Source organism: Panthera uncia, chromosome X, assembly GCF_023721935.1.
Source record: "Panthera uncia isolate 11264 chromosome X, Puncia_PCG_1.0, whole genome shotgun sequence".
Taxonomy (NCBI): domain Eukaryota; kingdom Metazoa; phylum Chordata; class Mammalia; order Carnivora; family Felidae; genus Panthera; species Panthera uncia.
In genome coordinates this window covers 119467312-119483230 of record NC_064817.1, presented here as the reverse complement: position 1 = coordinate 119483230, position 15919 = coordinate 119467312, and positions in this window count along the sequence as shown.

Sequence of the window (15919 nt, the reverse complement as noted above, 5' to 3'; positions counted from 1 at the left end):
CCCTGGGATCATGACCTGAACTGAAACCAAGAGTAGGAAACTCAACCAACTGAGCCACTCAGGTACCTTGAGCAGGCCCCTTTTATATTGAGAGCTCAGAGAAGAGCTCACCGAAGAGGTACCTGAAGGAGGTGAGACAGTGAGTTATTTGGCTTTCTGGGGAAAGAGTGTTCCATGCACAGGGAATAGGAAGTGCAAAATCCCTGATAGCAGGAGCATGCCTGATGTGGATGAAGTATAGAATGAAGACCAGGATAGCTGGACTCAGCTGAACTCTAGGATGAGTAATTAGAGAAGTAAGAGAGGCAGAAGAAAGCAAGATCATGTAAGGTAACCTAGTCATTTGTAAGGAGTTTGGCTGTTTCTCTCAGTGCAAGTGCTCTTAAACAGAGAAATGGCCTGATCTGGCTTTGTTTTTAAAGGATATCCCAGGCTACAGTGTTAAAATTAGTCTGTTACTGGAAAAGGGGATATATGGTGATATCACTTAGGAGACTATTGCAATAGTCCAGGCGAGAATTTCTGGTGGTTGGGACCAGGAAGAAGAGAGTGAGAAGTACATCAGTAAGGGAAATTATTAAGGCTGAACCAATAACCATTGTTGGTGTTTTGGATAAGATTGTACAGGTGAGACTTTGTATAACTTAAATTCTCAGTCTTTGCACAAAAGGAGTGCACCTGGAGTTTCAAGTCAGAAAGGAAATCCCCTCCAAATAAATAAATAAATTTAAAAAGTGTTTCAAAGAGGGTGCCTGGGTGGCTCAGTCAATTAAGCATCTGACTCTTGGTTTCAGCTCAGGTCATGATCTCATGGTTTCTTGAGTTCAAGCCCCGCATCAGACTCTGTGCTGACAGCACAGAGCATGCTTGGAATTCTCTCTCTCTCCCTGTCTCTGCCCTTCCCCCATGTGTGCTGTCTCTGTCTCTCTCAAAATAAATAAACTTAAAAACAAACTTAAAAAAAAGAAACAAAGGAAATCCATGAGGTCTTGTAATTCTTAATTGATGATGCTCAGGAAAGACTCTCTTGAAAATGTAAGATCTGAGAATGGAAATTTCAACTGTGATGTTTGCCTTATCCTGCAGGGCACATTCAATCTAGCTTGACTTGCCACACTCTTAGTTTGAGCTCAACAACCATGTGGCATCCTTAATTCTTTGATAAATGCCTGGACTCCAGTGAAGCTGATAGGGAACTGAATTAAAGGCAGACAAGTAAAACCCTCAGACAGATAATTCCCACTGGAGTAAGTATAAACTCAAGGGGAAATGCAGCATTATAACTTCTTCAAGGTCAAGTATTCACATTTCAGGTAAAGGACTTGAGGGAAATGTCATGAAATAGACAACAAGGGTGATCCAAAGTGCATGATAGCTTCATGTAGCACTTCTCAAAAGGTGGAATCAGTCCTGCAAGGACTCAGGCACAAGGGAAGTAACACAGTAAATTGTTTTGTTTTGTTTTGTTTTGTTTTGTTTTTTTGCCAGAAGAATGGTCTTTACAAAATTTCAGAAGCTTTTCTAGAAATGGAATGATTGACCCACAATAGAAACCTAGCCTTGGTATGGATTTCAAACCTGTTTAATATTTTATGAATAACAGCAGCCTGCAATGAGGACACTTAGATGTTCCCCATCTTTATCACCAAGTTTGACTAATAGTAAAGGAACTATTAGCAGCCTGCCACATGCTGGTCAAAATTCAAATCCAACCTGTCAGGAAAAACTTGGTATTAATACCATGCCAGGAAATGTCAGACCTTCATGAGAAAAGTGATTATGCTCTATTTTTAGATGTTGACTAGATCTAAATCCAAGAGACAGTAAGAGAAGAAGCAAGCACTTTAGGTGGTAGCAAAAGTAAGGACAAATTTTTTGTCAAGTCCATGGGAGAAAAACATTCATATATATGACCTTTGGAGAAGGCTGGGAGAAAGGTATTGACCTAAGGATCTGTGGAGTTGTGCTAATTTAAAAATGAAGGATAGAGATAATCTTCCTGAATGACAGTGTGAAGGGTTCTGCTGACCTTCTCCAAAGTGAAACAATGAAAACTATACAAACAACAAAAACAATCATTTAATGCCCCTGGAAATGGTCCTAAGCAGGAGCAGCACATGAAGAAGCATCTATTTGAGAACATCTACAAATATTCCATAAGAAAGGCAAGAATCTATGGCATTTAAATAAAGACTGCTCCCCCAACCCCTACCACTTACTTCCCAGTTCAGTGAGGCAGAGACTCCCAAAATAAGAGAAAACAATAACAAAAAATGAACTAATAAAGATGATTAAACTGGAGTCAGAGGGTTCTGGGTTTAAGAGTTACTAGTCACAGATTTAAAATAATCATGTTTAGGGGCACCTGGGTGGCTCAATCAGTTGAGTGTCCGACTTAGGCTCAGGTCGTAGTCTCACGTTCTGTGGGTTCAAGCCACACGTCAGACTCTGTGCTGACAGCTTGGAACCTGGAGCTTGCTTTGGATTCTGTGCCTCCCTCTCTCTCTCTCTGCCCCTCCTTTCTCTCTCTCTCTCTGCCCCCCCCCACTTTCTCTCTCTCTCTCTCTCTCAAAAATAAATAAATATTAACAAATTTTTTTAAATAACCATGTTTATGTGTTCAAGGAAATGAAATGTATTCTGAGTTTTTTAAGGGAACTAATATTAATGAAAATAATACAATGAAAATTCTAAAGCAGAAAATAGAATTACTGATAGTAAAATCAAATAGGTAGGTATAACAACAGATTTGTCACAGTAGGAGAGAAAATTAATAAAGTGGGAAATAGATCAGAGGAAAACATCTAGAATGAAGTAGAGATAAAAAGATGAAAAATACATGATGAAATGAGAGACATAAAGAACACAGGGAGAAGGTATAACATAGTGTAAAAAGAATTGAGGAAGAGATGAGAGAGAGAATGGAGTGAATACAATATCTAAAGAGATAATGGTAACTTTTCTACAATGACAAAGGATATTAATCCATGGATTCAAAAAGTCCTATGAACACAAGGAAGATAAAAATAAAGCTATTCTAGATGCATTATTCTAAAACTATTGTATATCATGCCAAATATGGAAATAAAACAAATTATCTTCAGATATTAATTTCCCATGTCTGCTGTGACAAATTACCACAAAATTTGTGGCTTAAAGCAACAGAAATGTATTCATTCACAGTTCTGGATGAAGATCATTAGCCTGAAATCAGTATCATAGGGCCAAAATCTAGGCATGAGCAGGATTATCTAGGGGAGAATCTGTTCCTTGCTTCTTCCCGCTTCTTGTGGCAGCCAGCATTCCGTGGTTTGTAGCTACATCATTCCAATCTCTGCCTCGGTGGTCACATTGCCCTCTTCCCTTCTGTTTGTGTCAAATCTCTTTCTGTTTCTTTATTATATGGACACTTGTGACTACATTTAGGGTCCATCTGGATAATTGAGGATAACCTCCCCATTTCGAGATCTTTAAATTGCTATAGAAAGTAGCATACACAAGTTATAGGGATTAGGACAAAGACATCATCTAGAGGGCATTCTTCAGCCTACCACACCTCAAAAGAGCAATAATTAGGGGCTCATCAGTTAAGCATCCATCTCTTGATTTTGGCTCAGGTCATGATCTCATGATTGGTGAGATTGAGCCCCATTATTGGGTTCTGTGCTCATGACACAGGCCCTGCTTGGGATTCTCTCTCTCTCTCTCTCTTTCTCCCTCTCCCTCTCCCTCTCCCACTTACACTATATTTCTCTTTCTAAATAAATAAATACACTTTTAAAAAGAGCAATAATTAGACTGACAGATAAATTCTCACCAGAAACTGGAAGTCACAATGGTATGGTGTTTGCAAAACACAGAAGAAACATAGTTTCCAATTTAGAATTCTATACTCAGAAAAAATATACTTCAAGAATGAAGGTGAAATAAGGATGTTTTCAGACAAACAAAAACAAAGCAAATTTATCACCATCAGATCTCTCCTAAAGGCAATACCAAAATAGGTTTTTCCAGCATAAGGAAAATTATTCCAATTGGAAGCTCAAAGATATGAAGAGTAACAAAGAACAAAAAAATGGTAAATACTTTATCAGTAAATTTAAATAAATATTAACTGTATAAAACAATATAATTATTCATGGATGCTTATATATTTGTTTATATGTGTATACATGTACAATAAAAATATATAATTAAAATAACAACAAATACTTGGAAGTAGGAAGAGTTAGAGTTAACATATTCTAAGTCTCTTGCATTATTAGAGAAAAGGACATAATTGTTAATTTATACAAACATTTATTAGAGAAAAAGACATAATTACTAATTTATACAAGCATTTGATAACTCAAGCAAGTATAGAGGAATATTTTGGATAAGCATAAAAACAACAGTACAAGAATGCATAGCTTCCAAGTTATTTGAGAGAAAAATCAGGGGAAAAAACTCAACCAATCCAGAAAAAAATGCAAAGAAAGAGAGGAAAATAATGTAGAATGGGTGAGACAAAAATAAAGCAAAAAGTAAGATGATTTACTTAATCCCAAATATTTAAGTAATTATAGTAACTGTGAAAGAATAAAATGCTGTTTACAAGAGATACATATAACATATAAGGATACAGGAAAGTTGAAAGTAATAGGATGAGAAAGTATGATATAAAAGCCACAAATCAAAAGGAATTCAGCATATCTATATTAATTTCAAAGTAGAGTTCATAGTGAAAAGCATTACTAGAAATAGAGGGACAGTTATTAATGTTAAATTTTCAAGATACCAAGAAGCTATAACTTTTCAAATTTTGTATTTATCTAATAATTAAATATAATAATATAACATAAAATAAAAATCAGTAAAACTAAAAATGGAGATAGACAAATTCACAATCGTAGTATGAGATTTTTTCACACCGCCTTTGTTTCTAAAAGATCAAGCAGACAAAAAAATTAGTAAATACGGTACATTTAATATTTGACCTATACAAATAGTGAACTAGATTTAGTGGGTATCTATAGAATACTGCATCCAACAAGTGCAAATTCATATTATTTTCAATTGATCATGAATCATTTACAGAGTTGTCCAAATGCTAGATCATAAGGGAAACCTCATATTTCAAAGGATGGAAATCATATAAAGTATGTCCTCTGTTATATAAGTTGTCTCTCATATAGAGTAATTTCTACAATAAAATTAAGCTAGAAACAAAACAGAAAGATAACTGGAAAATGCCCATGGGTTTGGAGATTAAGAAATGTATTCATAAATATTTCATGGGTCAAAGAACATATCACCATAAAAATTAAATAATATTTTAGGTGTAATGACAATGAAAATACTATATATGAACACCTGTGAGATTCAGAAAAAAGTCATGTGTAAAGGAAAAATTCGTAGGTGAAATGTACATAGAGCCAGTCCCTGATTTACCAATGGTCTACTTATGATTTTGCAACTTTATAATGGCATGAAAGTGATACGCATTCAGGAGAAACTGTACTTGGAATTTTGAATTTTTATCTTTTTCCTAGCTAGTGATATATATATAAGATAATCCTCTCTCCTGATGCTGGGCAACACCAGTGAGCTGCAGTCATACAATGGTCAGTCATACAATCATAAATTGGCTAACATAGAGTGTGCAAAGTGTGCTCTTGGTTTTTGGGGTAGATTCCTGTGATTCTGGATGAAATATTTTTTAAAAATTGATAAAATCCTAGTAATTTATATTAAGAACAAATCAGAGAAGGTACTAATAATTGATATCAAGAATAATAAAAGGAGATGGACGCCTGGGTGCCTCAGTTGATTAAGCATCCAACTCTTGATTTTGGCTCAGGTCATGATCGCAGGGTTGTGGTATCAAGCCCTGCATCAGGCTCGGTGCTGACAACACGGAACCTGCTTGAGATTCTCTCCTTCTCTCTCTGTCCCTCCTCTGCTCATGCAGATACACGTGCATGTGCTCTCTCACTCTCTGAAAATAAATTAATAAACCTAAGAAAAGAATGATAAAAGGAAAAAAAAAGATCATGAAAGATATTAAAAACAACTTTTACTAATAAGCTTTTAATTCTAAATAAAATTGTCAAAATCCTGATGAATATAGCTTACCAAAATATACATTAGAAGGAATGTTTAAATCTCAATAGTTACATTATAATTAAAGAAATTGAATCATTAATTAAAAATTTTCTCAGAAAAAGCTACAGATATCTTCATCAGCAAGGTTTACTAAATATTTAAGGAATAAAAAACATCAATATTAAAGAAAATCTTTCAGGAAAAAAAAAGAAAAAAGAGAGAGCTCTCCCTATGCCAATCATTAGCCCTTTTGCCTTCATATGCTTTCCCTTTTGCATGTACTGCTCTGAATTGTAGGGAAGTATATTTCTCAGGTTACCTTTTAACCAGCTTTCATATAGGTTCAGTTAAGAAGAGGCCTTGATGTGTAATACTGGAGTATAAGAGAAGCAGAGAAACCAGGACGCTCCTTTCTCTCTCACTTAGCTCTGAACAGCCTATCAGACGGTTGCTCAATTCCCTCCTGGGTCCCAGGTCCAACAGGACTGACCCTACTGTGGTTCTTAATGGATTACACCAGCTTCTGGTTTTCTCAGGTTCTACCACTTCCTCCATTGTCCCTCCAGACCTGGAGGTGGTAGAGATTTTCTACTCTTCTTCACTGAGTTGCCTCACTCAGTTTGTTCATTAGCTGTGTAACAACTTTCTGTACTTAATCCCCCTTTCTGTTTTCCAGGCTGGGCACTGCCTGATATAACTCTTGTATTAGGAGTGCTCCCAAGGGATAGGCCCTCACAATGAGTTTTTGGGAGTGGCGTTTGAGCTGAAATTCAGTGAGGACCTCCTTGCAGGTGGAAAAATGGAATACTAGAAACCTATACTGTAATTATCTTTTATATTGCTTAGAATGAAGTGACTCTTGTAAGGTTTTGGAAAATCACATATCTCCACTGTGTAGGAATAATAATGACTGTGTCTGTGAAGTAGGGTGGTTAATTATTTTTCCCTCTAAAGGAAAAAAAATATTCTTGCCTCTGACTGTTTCCATTACAGTATTATGTACCCAACATAGAATTGTGGGTGATAATGGAGATTTTTTCAACATTTAATTATGAGAATGTTCAAATACATGAAAAATTAAAGAATTATATAATGAATGCACATATGCCCACCATCTATATTCTATAATATTTATGAAATTCTAGAACTTCATATACTGAAAAGATGACATAATAGTAAAATGTGCAAGAGACTACAACAGACTCTTCATCAGAGATGTTCAAATTGACAATAAACATGTAAAATGGTGGTCAACCTATTTAGTAAACACAGGAATGCAGAATTAAACCACTATAAGATACTAGATACAACATTCCAACCAGGATTGATAAAATAATTAGTCAAAAACTAGTGTCAATAAAGATGTAGAGCACCAGTAAGACCTAAACACTGCTAGTAAGAGTGTAGATTACTATAATCTCTTGGAAGAATATTAGGGTATTACTAGATTTGAAGACATGTTCATACTTATATCCCAGAAATTTCTCTGGGACATTTTTAATAGATTTAATGGTAAAATTATCCATAATGCTCCAAACTAGAAAAACATCAAAATATCCATAACTAGTAAAATTATATTTTTAAATGGTGATTATTTATACAATGAGAAACTAAACAGCAATGGAATGAATAAACTAATGCTATATCAACAACATGGATGAATCTAACAAACAAGACTGCATTAAGGAAGCCAGACATAAGACTTTATGATTCTATTTACATAAAACTCAAAAATAAGTAAAACTGAAATATTAGCTATTATCTTGTGGTGGGAGCTTCAGCAAAACCTGTGTAGGCACCTAAAACTCTCAGAGGGGAATTCATCTCTCTAACAAGAATGTTGGCCCAAAAACTGTGAGGTGAGAAGAACCCCTTTTTCTATTTTTTATTCTCCCACAATGTGGCCATTGGGGAGAACCATTCAAGGCAGGAACCAGACTACAGACGGACTTTCTAGCTAGACCAAAAAGGAGTTCCTTAGGGGCCAGAGTGTGGTGGATATCGTTGAGAACAGGGAATGTGAGAAAGGTGTTCCATCAAGTTGTGTATCAAGTCCTCAACTCAACCCCAGCTTACTCATATAGAAATCAAGTACATATGGAAGAAACGTCACTTTACCCACCAACAGCAAAATACCTATTTTTCAAGCACATATGGAATATTCACAAAAATGGACAATATTCGTGGTCATAAAACAAGCATCAACAAATTTTCAAAACTTGAACCTATAGAGAGTATATTATCTGAGCACAATGGAATCAAATTAGAAATCAAACAATAACAAATACAATGGGAAAAATACCACAACACTTGGAAATTAAACAACACATTCTTAAATAGTCAATGGGTCAAAAATAAGTCTTAAGAAAATAAAAACACACTGAACTGAATTAAAATGAAACATAGCTTGTGAGATGCAGCTAAAGGAATATTTAGGGAGAAAATTATAGCATTTAATGTTTAGATTAAAAAAGAAGAAAGGTCTCAATTCAATGATCTAAGCTTCCACCTTAACTGGGGAAAAAAGAAAAAAAAAACAAAGCAAGCAAAAGAAAGGAAATAAATGATAAGAAATCAATGAAATTAAAATTCAAAAAAAAAAAAAAGAGGAAACCAAGGAAACCAAAAGCTGGGTTTTTTTGAAGAGATCAAGAAAATTCATAAAACTCTAGATAGAGCAAAAGAGAAATAAGACACAAATGGCTAATATCAGGAATGAAACAAGAGATATCACTACTAACCCTGCAGGCATTAGGATAAAAAAATACTAAGAAAAAATTATGTAAACTAATTCAAGAACTTAGATGAAACTGAATAATTCCTTAAAAATCAGGAACCACCAAAGGCCATCCTAGATAAAATGGATAACTGGAACAGTACTATACACTATTATATAACTTGGTGGAATACTTTAAAACATTCTGAAAAAGAAATGTCTAGATCCAGATGGTTTCACTGATGATTTCTCCCAAAGTTTTGAAAACTTAGCACCAATTCTATAAAATCTCTTCCAGAAAATAGAACAGGAGAAAGATTGTTGTAACTGATTTTATAAGGCTAGCATCACCTTTATATTAAGACCAAGATAAAATAGAATAAGAATAGGAAAACTACAAGATCAATACCCCTCATGAACATAGATGCAATGATCCTCAACAAAATAATAGCAAATAGAATCCAGCAACATATAAAAATAATAAATGGTATTTATCTGGGAAATGCAAGGCTGGCTCAGTATTTCATAATTTATCAGTATGATATACCATATTAACAGGCTAAATAATTGTATAATCATCTAAACTGAAGCAGAAAAAATATTTCACAATAACACACAACATCCACTTATAATAAAAATGCTCAGAAAACAAAAAATAAAAAGGACCTTACTCAACTTGATAAAGGACATCTATAAAAAACTTAGAGCTGATATCAAACTTTCTAGTAAAACACTGAATGTCTTCCTACTAAGATCAGGAACAAGGCAAGGATGTCTGATCTTACTATTCCTATTCAAGATTGCAGTGGAATTCTTACTGGTGGAATAAAGCAAGAAATATAAACAAGTAGTATACAGGATGGCGTGGAACAATTGTCCTTATTCTCAGAAGATACAATTATCTATGTAAAAATTTCAAGGAAACTATAAAAAACTCCTAGACTATCAAGTGAGCTTAGCAAAATCTTAGGATAGAAGGTAAATCACAAACGTAAATCATATTTCTATATAACAACAATAAACATTGGAACACAAAATTTTTAAAATACTATTTTCAATACCTCAAATAAATGAAATACTTATGTATAAACCTGACAAAATATATTATCTGTATACTGAAAACTACAAAATGCTAATGACAGAAATCAAAGAAGAACTGAATAAATAGAGAAAACATGAACTGAAAGGCTCAACTTAGTAAAGCGGTCAATTCTCACAAAAATGATCTATAGAGTAAAAGCAATGCCAATCAAAATCCCAGCAGAAGTTTTTGTACATATAAGCAAGCTGATTCAAAAAGTTTATCATAGGGCAAGGGAACTATAAGAGCTAATTTTTTTTTTAAGTAAAACAAAGTTTGAAGAACCACACTACCTGGTTTTAAAACTTAATATAGGGGCACCTGGGTTGCTCAGTTGGTTAAGCGTCTACCTTCAGTTCAGGTCATGATCTCACAGTTTGTGAGTTCAACTCCCACGTTGGGCTCTGTGCTGAGAGCCAGAGCCTGGAGCCAGCTTCTGATTCTGTGTCTCCCTCTCTCTCTGTCCCTCCACTGCTCTCTGTCTCTGTCTCTGTCTCTGTCTCTCTCTCAAAAATAAACATTTAAAAAATTAAAAAGACTTACTATAAAACTATAGTAATCAAGACCATGTGGTATTGGCTAAGGGATAGACATACAGATCAATGAAACTAGAGTGTCCAGAAATTGATTAATACAAAAATGCCTGTGGAGCTTTTTTATAAAATTTATTTATTTAAATTCAAGTTAGTTAACATACAGTGTAGTATTGGTTTCAGGAATAGAACCCAGTGCTTAATCACTTAGATACAACACCCAGTGCTCATCCCAACAAGTGCCCTCCTTAATGCCCATCACTCGCTTAACACATTCTCCACCCACTTCCCCTCTAGCAACCCCAGTTTGTTCTCTGTATTTAAGAGTCTCTTTGGTTTGCCTCCCTCTCTGTTTTTATCTTATTTTTCCTTTTCTTCCTCTATATTCATCTGTGGTGCTTCTTAAATTCCACATATGAGTGAAATCATATATTTATCTTTATTTGACTGACTTATTTCTCTTAGTATAATACTCTAGTTCCTGGATGTAAGTTGTTGTTGCAAATGGCAAAATTTCATTCTTTTTGACCGCCAAGTGGTATTCCATTATATATATCATACATATATCATATATACATATATATATCATGTATCATATATATCATATATGTATCATAAATATATCCACTCATCAGTCGGACATTTGGGCTCTTTCTAAACTGTGGCTATTGTTGATAGTGCTGCTATAAACATTGGAGTGCATGGGCCCCTTTGAATCAGCATTTTGTATCCTTTGGATAAATACTTAGCGTGCAATTGCTGGCTTATAGGGTAGTTCTATTTTTAATTTTTGAGGGACCTCCCTACTGTTTTCTAGAGTGGCTGCACCAGTTTGCATTCACACCAAAAGTGCAAAAGGATTCCCCTTTCTCTGCATCCTTGCCAACACCTGTTGTTTCCTGCATTCTTAATTTTAGCCATTCAGAGAGGTGTGAAGTGGTATCTCATTGTGGTTTTGATTTGTATTTCCCTGATGATTCATCTTTTCATGTGTTTGTTAGCCATCTGGATGTCTTCTTTGGAAAAGTATTTATTTATGTCTTCTATCCATTTTTTTTTACTGCATTATTTGTTTTCTGGGTGTTGAGTTTGATAAGTTCTTTATAGATTTTTGATACTAACCCTTTATCTGACATGTCATTTGCAAATATCTTCTCCTATTCTGACTGTTGCCTTTTAGTCTTGTCAATTGTTTCCTTTGCTGTGCAGAAACTTTTTATCTTGATGAGGTCCCAATAGTTCATTTTGCTTTTATTTCCCTTGCCTCCAGAGACATGTCTAGTAAGAAATTGCTGCAGCCGAGATCAAAGAGGTTGCTGCCTGTTTTCTCCTCTAGGATTTTGATGGTTTCCTGTCTCACATTGAGCTCTTTATTCCACTTTGAATTTATTTTTGTGTATGTTGTAAGAAAGTGGTCCAGGTTCATTCTTCTACATGTTGCTGTCCAGTTTTTCCATCACTATTGCTGAAGAGACTGTCTTTTTTCCAGTTGATACTTTCTTGCTCTGTTGAAGATGAGTTGGCCATACACTTATGGATCCATTTATGAGTTCTCTATTGTGTTCCATTGATCTGAGTGTCTGTTTTTGTGCCCGTACCATACTGTCTTGATGATTACAGTTTTGCAATACAGCTTAGAGTCCAGAATTGTGATGCCTCCAGCTGTTGTTTTCTTTTTCAACATTAGTTTCACTATTCAGGGTCTTTTCTGGTTCCATACAAATTTTAGGATTGTTGGTTCTAGCTCTGTGAAGAATGCTGGTGCTATTTTGATAGGGATTGCTTTGAATGTGTAGATTACTTTGGGTAGTATCAACATTTTACCAATATTTGTTCTTCCCATCCATGAACATGGAATGTTTTTCCATTTCTTTGCACCTTCAGTTTCTTTCATAAGCTTCCTATAGTTTTCAGCATACAGACCTTTTACTTAGAGTTTTTACAAAGGACAAAGCCAATTCAATTGAGAAATGTTGGCCTTTTCAATATATTGGAACAACTAAACATCTATGTTAAAAAATGAATCTCTTACCTAAACATCACACTTTATACCAAAATTAAGATCTAAATGTTAAATGAAAAACTACAAATGTTTAAAAAAAAACCCTAGAGTCAAATCTTCTTGACCTGGAGTTAGGCAAAGAAGTCTTAAACATGACACCAAAAGCATCATCCATAAAGGGAAAAATTGATATATTAGGTATATTCAAAATTAAAAATATTTGCTCTGAGAAAAAGAATAAAAAGTCAAATTACAAACAGAAAGAAAATGTTTGCAAATCATATATCCAACAAAAGTCTTATGTGCATAATATATAAAGAGGTCTCAAAGCTCTAATATTAGAAAAGAAAGAACACAATTTTAAGATTGGCAAAAGATGTCAGTAAGCACTCCACCAAAGTGTTCTACATCATAAACCATAAATAAATGCAAATCAAACTATGATTCAATACCACAGCACACATTTGAGAAAGGTTAAAATTAAAACGAAAATGTTTTTGAATTTAAACTTATTTTATTTTAGAGAGGGAAAGACAGAGCATAAGTTGGGGAGAGGGGCAGAGAAAGAGAGAGAGAAAAAGAATCCCAAGCAGGCTCCACACTCAGCACCAAGCCTGACGCAGGACTAGATCCCATGATCCTGGATCATGACCTGAGCCAAAATCAAGAGTTGGATGCTCAACCAACTGAGCCACCCAGGTGCCCCAAAGTGTTTTTAATTTTTAAAGAGCATCACTAAATGCAAGCAAGGATAAAGAACACCTGAAACTTTCATACATTACTGGTAGGAATATAAAATGGTACAACCAATGAAGAAAATGATTTGGTAGTTTCTCCAAAGCATACAGACACCATATGAGTCAGCAATGCCACTCCTGGGAGAAATAAAAATTTAAGTTCACACAAGAACCTAGACATGAATGTTTATAGCAGCTCTATTAATATTTGCCAAAATATATTCATATTTACCCAAATGTCCTTTTACAGATGAATGGATAAACAAACTTTGGTGCATCCATACAATGGGTTACTACTTAGCAATTAAATGGAATGAACTATTGATACATACAACTTGGATGAACCACAAAGGCAGCTTTCTGAGTGAAAGAAACCAGTCTCAACAAGTTACATTCTCTATTATTTCATTTATATGACTTTCTTGAGAAGACAAAAGTAAAGTGATGGAGAACAGATGAGTTGTTGCCAAGGTTAAGTGCCAGGGGAAGTTATGACTATAAATGAGTAGCACATGAAATTTTTTTTGGAGCATGATGAGTTCTATACCCTGATTGTGGTTGTGGTTACACAAATCTATATGTACATTAAAGCTTAGAACTGTATACGAAAAGGAAAAAAATTTCCATTTGATAATTTGGAAAACTAGAAAGCTGGGGTAACTATATTGATATCAGAAATATTGGACTTCATAAGGAAGAAAATTAATGTGGATAGATAGGAACATTACATACTGATGAAAGAGTTTATTCATTAAGAAGACATGACAATCCTAAGCATGTATACACCGAAATTGGAGCTTCAAAACACATGAAGCAAAAACTGATAGAACTAAAAGGAGAAATAGTCACATCTACAATTATATTCAGAGGCTAAACACTGCTTTCTGAGTAAATTATAGTAGAAGATAAATAAAATATCTGGAAATATAGAAGAAACCTAACAACACTATTAATCAACTTACTCGTTCCTTAACCATATGGAATTAAACTGAAGAATATAACAAAAGAGGTCTCTGCAAAGTTTCCAATTATTTGGAAACTACAAAACACATATTTACTAACTCGTGTATCAAAAGAAACTATTCAGTGAAATAGAAGACACTTTCAATTTAATAAAAATAAAAATGTCAGAGTTTGTGTGATTCAGCCAGAGTCATGCATTACAGGGACATTTATGTTAATAAGTGCTTATATAGGGAAGAAGGAACTCAAATTAAAAAATCTAAGCTTCTACTGTAAGAAAATATAAAAAAGAAACATAAATTAAATCCAAGGCAAGAAAAGGATGGTAATAATATAGTAAGAACAGAAAGTAATGAAATCAAAATTAGAAAAAGAATAATGTAACAAAAAACACAATTCCTTAAAAAGATCAGAGAAGCTGAAATGTTTGATATCAGCCTGAGGAATTGTATTTATTTTTTTTTTGTATTTTAACTAAGTTGTATTTTTTTAATATATGAAATTTATTGTCAAATTGGTTTCCTTACAACACCCAGTGCTCATCCCAAAATATGCCCTCTTCAATACCCATCACCTACCCTCCCCTCCCTCCCACCCCCCATCAACCTTCAGTTTGCTCTCAGTTTTTAAGAGTCAGCCTGAGGAATTTTAAAAGGAGCAGTTTTAGACGCAATGGCTTTGGATACAGATAAAAGTATAGGAAACTAACATATGTAGGTGTTGAATCACTATATTGTACACCTGAAACTAATACAGCATGTTAACCATACTGAAATTTAAAATTAAAAAACATTATAAGAAACTACATGTTCAGAGCAAAGAATATATGATACAGGAATTTTGAGAAAGGATAAAATGACAGAACACATAACATAACTATATTATGACCTAATAGTAGTGTGTAATTGTTTAAAAGTGTGGAATAGCCAGCAAACCATTTAGATACACACCAAATGTATATAAAGAAAACAAAATGATATTATGGAAAACAAGGAACTTTTTTTTGCAAGGGGGAACATTCTGATTGAATATGGTGTTGGCAAGAAAAAGATATTAGTAAAAGTACTAGTGCTTACTTATTTTAATTTTTATCCTATTCTTGAGAATGTGAATCCACATTTTAAAATGAGAAAAATAAAAATATCATAAGATTATTCCATGGCAAAGAAATAAATTATGTGCATAGATTTTATAACTGCAAATCTATAGAAAACCTTTTGAATCAAAATAATTTGGCAAAACTCAGAGGTTTATGAGTTTTGCCCCCAAAAAAGGCTAAGGACATAAATTAAAGTACTCACAGGAGAAAAAAAAAGTGTAGCTCTTCTGAAAAAGGAGAAACACACTAACACCTACAGTACAAGAGAAAATTTAACAGAATTATGAATTATAGTTCTTTTTACATGGTATTTACTTTGTGAAAGATAATCAGCTATTAATTTAGAAAACTGTGTTGTAAAATTGTCTATGAAGGAAATTGCTGATCATACTTAAGAAAATCTTACATTGTTCTTATGAAAATCAAGGAATATTTAAATAAAAGTGTGTTTTCAGGCAATGCTGAGAATTAATGGCAGTACTGACTGAAGTATATGTTTTAAAAATAATTTTGTTTATTATTAACTTGGAAAAGAGACATAAATAACATGCATAATAATGAATGTAATCATTATAATTCCTCTTGGCTAGGCACAGGCTTATATAAATAAATATTGGATCTAACGGTGTCATGTGTAATATGGTTTAAATACAAATATAATTTCTTTTCAAAATATTAGTTAATACTTTGTATGAAGGGAGGGC